Below are 6551 nucleotides of genomic sequence, written 5' to 3'. Positions count from 1 at the left end.
GTGGTCTTGTTTGTGAACATTTGGGTAAATGCCAAAAAGTGGGATTGCAGGGTCATAGGGGAGTTCTATGTGGAGTCTTTTGAGGAACCTCCATATTGCTTTCCAAAGTGGTTGAACAAGTTTACACTGCCACCAACAATGCAGTAAGGTTCTCTCCTGTCCACATCCCCTCCAGCATCTGTTATTAGAGTTCTTGATTATAGCCATTCTAACTGGGGTTAGGTGGTATTTCAATGCTGTTTTGATTTGCATTTCTTTCATGGCCAGAGAGTTTGAGCATTTCTTCATGTGTTTATTGACCATCCTTCTTTCATCTTCAGAGAAATTCTCTTTAAGTCTTTAGCACATTTATTTATTGGGTAGTTGATTCTTTGAAGATTTGTTGTTGGGGGATTTAATTTTTTGAGTTCCAGATATATTTTAGATATGAGACCCTTGTCCGTTTTATGACTAGGGAAGATCTTCTCCCAATCCGTGGTCTTTCTAGTGATCTTGCTAGCTATGTCCTTTGCCAGTCAGAACCTCTGCAATTGCATGCAATCCCATTTGTCCAAACTTTTTTTGATTTTTTTTTTGTGTTTCTGGGACTCCATTAAGAAAATTAAGGCCTGTGCCAAGGAGATCTTGGGTTGCTCCTATTCTATCCTGTAATATTTTCAGAGTGTCTGCTTTGACTCTGAAGACTTTAATCCATTTGGAGTTGATTCTGAAAGGGTAATAAATAAGGATCTAGATTTACTTTTCTACAAGTACTTAACGAATTTTGCCAGTACCATTTACTGAAGATGCTCTCGTTTTCCATTGTATTTTTTTAGCTCCCTTATCGTTAATTAGATGGCTATGGGACTATAGGTTCATTTCCTGGTTTTCAATTCTACTCCATTGGTCATCTTGAATGTTTCACTTCATCTTTCCCTATTTGGATTCCCTTTAATTTTCCATCTTGTCTTACTGTCCCAGCTAGCATTCTAATATTAAGTTGAAGAGGAGTGGAGAGAGCGGACATCCTTATCTCTTCCCTGAATTAATAAGAAATGGCTTTAACTTTTCACCAATATGTATAATGCTGGCTGTAGGTTTGTCAATTCTTAGCAGAAAGAACAGCACTGGAGTAATATCAGTTCCAAATTTCAAACTATAGTAAAAAGCCATTGTAATAAAAACAGCTTGGTACTGGCACAAGAACAGTACTGAGGACCAATGGAATAGGACGGAAGACTCAGAAATAAACCCAATGACCTATAGCCACCTAATCTTTGACAAGGGAGCTAAAAAAATAGAATGGAAGGAAGACAGCCTTTTCAGTAAATGGTGCTGTTAAAATTGGTTAAACACCTGAATAAAAACTAAAGCTAGCCATATGTGTGTGTGTGTGTGTGTGTGTGTGTGTGTGTGTGTGTGTTTGTGTGTGTATATCACCCTGCATGAGAATCAAGTCAAAATGGATCAAAGACCTCAAAATAAAAGCAGACACCGTGAAAACATTACATGAAGGATAAGAGAACCTAGGGCTCTTTAGCACAGGCCAAAATGTTCTTAATAGAGATCCAGAAACAACAAATCACAAAAAGGTTGTAGAAATGGGATTGCATGAAACAGCAGAGCTTCTGCAAGGTAAAGCTCATAGATAGTAAGATCAATTGAAAGCCCACTTACTGGGAGAAGTTCTTCATGAGTCATAAAACAGACAAAGTCTTATATCTAAAATATACTTAGGACTCAACATCATAAATCCCACAAAAACAAATCCTCAAGGGAACAACTGCCGAATAACTAAATGGGCTGAAGACTCAAAGAGCGACTTCTTTGAAGAGGAAATAAAAAATGTCCATTAGACAAATGAAGAAATGCGCAATTTTTCTAGTCCTAAATGAAATGCAAATCAAAACATTGAGATTACACCTCACTCCAGTTAGTATGGCTATAATCAAGAAATGTAATGATGACAGATGCTGGTGGGGATGTGGCTAAAAGGGAACCCTACTGCATTACTTGTAGGAGTGTAAACTTGTTTAACCACTTTGGAAAGCATAATGGAATTTCTTCAAAAGACTCCACCTAGAGCTCCCCAATGACCCAGTAACCCCACTTTTGCGCACTTACCCAAATGATCACACAACTACCAGCACAACCATGTTTAGTGCAGTATTATTCACCATAGCTATGATATGGAAACAACACCAATGCCCCTCAGTAGATGAATGGTTCAAGAAAATGTGGTACACACACACACACACACACACACACACACACACACATACACACACACTGGAATTCTAGGATTGCATCAGAAAGAATGACACTGCCCCATTTGTTAGGAAATGGAAAGACTTGGTAAAAATTATATTGAGTGAAGTAAGCCAGACCCAAAGAAACATAGGTCCCATAGTTTACCTTTTTTTAACTTTGTTTACAAGGATTAGTACATGTCTAGGACAAGCAGAGATCAAAGGCTAGGTACATATGAACATGCAAGGTGATGTTAAGTGAAATGTACCCCAAGTCAGAGACACAAGCGGTTTTTCCTCTCTTTCTTTTGTTTTTAATATGCTTATAATGCACTATGTGATTCTTTTGTACGTTATTCCCCCATGGTAAACACCTGTTTTCACTGTATTTGATTCCAGTGTTCTGTATCTTATATATACATACATACATACATACATATATATATATATACATATATATATATATATATATATAAATTTGAGGAGTGGAAGGGATACATTAAAAGGATCTGCATAGGGAAAGAAGAAATTAAACTATCCCTTTTTGCAGATGACATGATACTATACCTTCATGATTCCAAAAACTCCATCCCCAAACTCTTAGAAATCAAAAATCACTTTGGCAAAGTGGCAGGATACAAAAATCAATCCAATAAAATCAGTTGCCTTCCTGTACACTGACAATGTACAAGCAGATAGGGAAATAAGGGAAGCAACCCCATTCACAATAACCTCCCCCAAAATAAAATATTTAGGAATTAACCTAACCAAAGATGTAAAAGAACTATTTAATGAAAACTATAAAAATTTAAAGAAAAAATTACAGAAGACACTAGGAAATGGAACGACCTCCCATGCTCTTGGATAGGCAGACAATATAGTGAAAATGGCAATACTGCCCAAATTAATATACAAATTCAATGCAATTCCTATTAAAATCCCAATGATGTACATCTCTGAAATACAGAAAACAGTCCAAAAATTCATATGGAACCACAAAATACCTAGAATAGCCAAAACAATTCTAGTGAATAAAGACAACATGGAAGGGATATCCATGCCGCACTTCAAACTCTACTATAGAGCCATAATAACAAAGACAGCATGGTACTGGCACCAAAACAGACCCAAAGACCAATAGAATAGAATAGAAGATCTAGAAATAAATCCACATGCCTACAGTTAGTTGATATTTGGCAATGGAACCAAAGACAGACAATGGAAGAAACACAGCCTCTTCAACCACTGGTGCTGGGAAAACTGGGCAGCCACATGCAGAATAATAAAAGTGGACTCCAGCATATCACCATTCACCAACATCAACTCAAAATCTATTAAAGACTTTAACATTAAACCTGAATCTCTGAAACCTCTGCAGGCAGAGTAGGAGAGACACTTGAACTTATAGGCCCAGGAAAGAATTTCCTGAACAGAGTCCCAGGGTCACAACAAATTGGAGTGAGACATGACAAATGGGACTACCTTAAAATAAAAAGCTTCTGCAAAGCTAAAGCTATCGCAACCAAGCTAGAAAGACAATCAATTAATTGGGAAAAAAGATTTACCAGCACTATATCTGAAAAGGGGTTAATATCCAGTATGTATAGGGAACTCAAGAAACTAGGACCTCAAAAACCTAACAAACCAATTACTAAATGGGCAAGGGAACTAAAGAGAGACTTCTCAGAAGAAGAGTTAAGAATGGCAAAGAAACACATTAGGAAATGTTCACTATCCCTGGTTGTGAAGGAAATGTAAATAAAGACAATCATTGGATACCACCTTACCCCAGTCAGAATGTCCCACATCCTCAAGTCAGCCAATGACAAACGCTGGAGGGGATGCAGAGAAAGAGGAACCCTACTACACTGCTGGTGGGAATGTACACTTATACAACCACTTTGGAAAACAGTCTGGAGAGTCCTAAGAAAGCTAAATATTGACCTCCCTTATGACCAAGTCATACCACTTCTAGGCATCCATCCTGAACAACAGGAACCAGTATACAGGGACACATGCACCTCCATGTTTATTGCCGCACTGTTTGTAATAGCCAGGATATGGAAACAACCCAGATGCCCCACCACAGATGAATGGATCCCAAAATTGTGGTATCTATACACAATGCAATATTATGCAGCCATTAGAAATGAAAAAATAATGGCATTTGCAGGGAAATGGATGGAGCTAGAAGGTGATCATGTTGAGCAAGGTAAGACAAGAGCAAAGAGACAAACAGTACATGTTCTCCCTGATAAGTGGATGTTAAAACCAAAATGTTAGGCAATACGACAAAATTAACAGGACTTAAGAAACAAAGAACTTCCACTCATCTGGTCGAATCTCTATTAAATAACCCCATGCTGCTGATCACATATATGGTATCTATGTGTACAATGGAGGGGAACCAGGAAGATGACATAAAGTAGAGGGAATCAGGGAAAAACCCGTCAGCTGCACTGGACATTGACCAAAATGAACTAAGCAAGTTAATGGCAGGGATGGGACGGAGAAAACAAGTGGGAAAAAGGGAACAGCTGATGTTATGCAAAACAAAAGAAATGTACATACCAACCAATGTGGAAGTAATAACTGTATCGCAAAGCTCATAGAACTCATAAATGTTATAGACTGTGATAGACAATTTGCTCCAGAAATATTAGAATGTGTTTGTGACTTTAACTGAGCATCACTATCCCACAATACTGTGAAATTAGGGAAATTATGTAACCACTTAATTACAATAAAAAAGCACAAACTCTCCAGAAATCATTATAGATGTATACAACTATCTCTTGAATACATTTTGACATCAAAGTCAGGCAATTCACTTGGAAGACTTCCATGGAATCTATGAAATGTTATAGTAAGCTATTGTTATTTGGATTGTGAAAATATTTTGTATGGAAACAAAGAATGCAATGGCATTTTTGAAATTTAAGAAACTTAACCAAACCATTATGACTTAGGAGAGCAATTTGTACAGCCTTCCAAAACTTCAAAGAGGTAGTGATACATACTTATCCTTTTGGCAATATCAAATACAGTTTCTTCCAAGTTGATCTTCAGACATAATGGTTCAACAGAAGCAGATCGAACATGTCTTTGCTATCTCTATTCCCAGCAGCAAGATGCAAGGGGGCCATTGGTATCTGCATCATGATGAAGTAAGAAGAAAGCCTCTCTAATATAATTCCACATATAAGCACTGCGCAGGGTTGTTCAGCCATCTACAGTTATTGCATGAATATCTGCCGCTTGAGTCACCAATTCACAGACAGTGTCTAAGTGTCCACTGTAGGCTTCCTGATGAATATGGGTATAATCATCGTCATCCCTAGTATTCACATGAGTGGCCTTTTTGGAAAGTAGTCTCTGCAGTGTAATAACCTGATTATTTTCAGCAGCCCAAAGAAGAAATTTGCATGGATCCTTCTCCATTTTTCTTGCAATTGATACCATTCCTCACTTTTTCATCATGTTCCTCGTCTCCATTAGAATTGCCGAACCTGAGACTTTGAGTGACGATAGGAATGAGGTGTCCATGTATTTCCCTAATAGATCAGGTTAGTTGAACTGTTCAGAAAAATCCGGTGAATTTTCTGAATCTGTGTTTTCACCATGATTTATTTTCCCTTTTTCCATTTTTACTATTCAAAATTATTCCAACTGGAGAGTAGGGAATTGATGGAGAGCAGAGGAAAGATTTTCCTGCGTATTCAAAGTTACAGACTGAAAATAAGGGCCAGTGGTGTCTTCATGTGCAGCTTATTCTAGGAATGAGAAAAGATGAAATAATGCCTTCTATATAAATGATTTGGGAAATGGCAGAGCAGAAAGTAAAATGATGCAACCAAAAATATAAAAGCAAAATGAATTATGATAATTATAGAGCAATCCTATTATCTATGAGAAATATTAAAGAGAGAGGAAGAGAGACAGATGTGCAATGACCCAGATAGCCACAAATGCATGCCTCTGATCAATTTATAGAGAAAGAAGAATTTTATGGTTTAAAAAAGATGGAAATAGAATTTATGTATTTACTTGAATTGGGTAAATACATTTTTAGCAGCCTACATGAATAGACATAGGTTTAATCATATTGCAGACAAGAATCTAAATCCTTGATAATTCTAGAAACAGATATGAATGAAATCAGTTGAATCACACTTTTCATGTACAATGAAGGAATAGGTCCAGGCTAGGAAAGCAGCAAGAGAAGGCAGGCCGATTTTATCTGTGACAAAACTTTGTGGAAAATGGTATTGAGGATTACTTACTGTTGATCCACTTGCACTGGAAGCATGATTCTGAACAATT

Source organism: Dipodomys spectabilis, unplaced genomic scaffold (assembly GCF_019054845.1).
Source record: "Dipodomys spectabilis isolate Male_0828 unplaced genomic scaffold, ASM1905484v1 ptg000435l, whole genome shotgun sequence".
In the NCBI taxonomy this organism is placed as follows: Eukaryota; Metazoa; Chordata; class Mammalia; order Rodentia; family Heteromyidae; genus Dipodomys; species Dipodomys spectabilis.
This window is presented reverse-complemented; position numbering follows the sequence as displayed.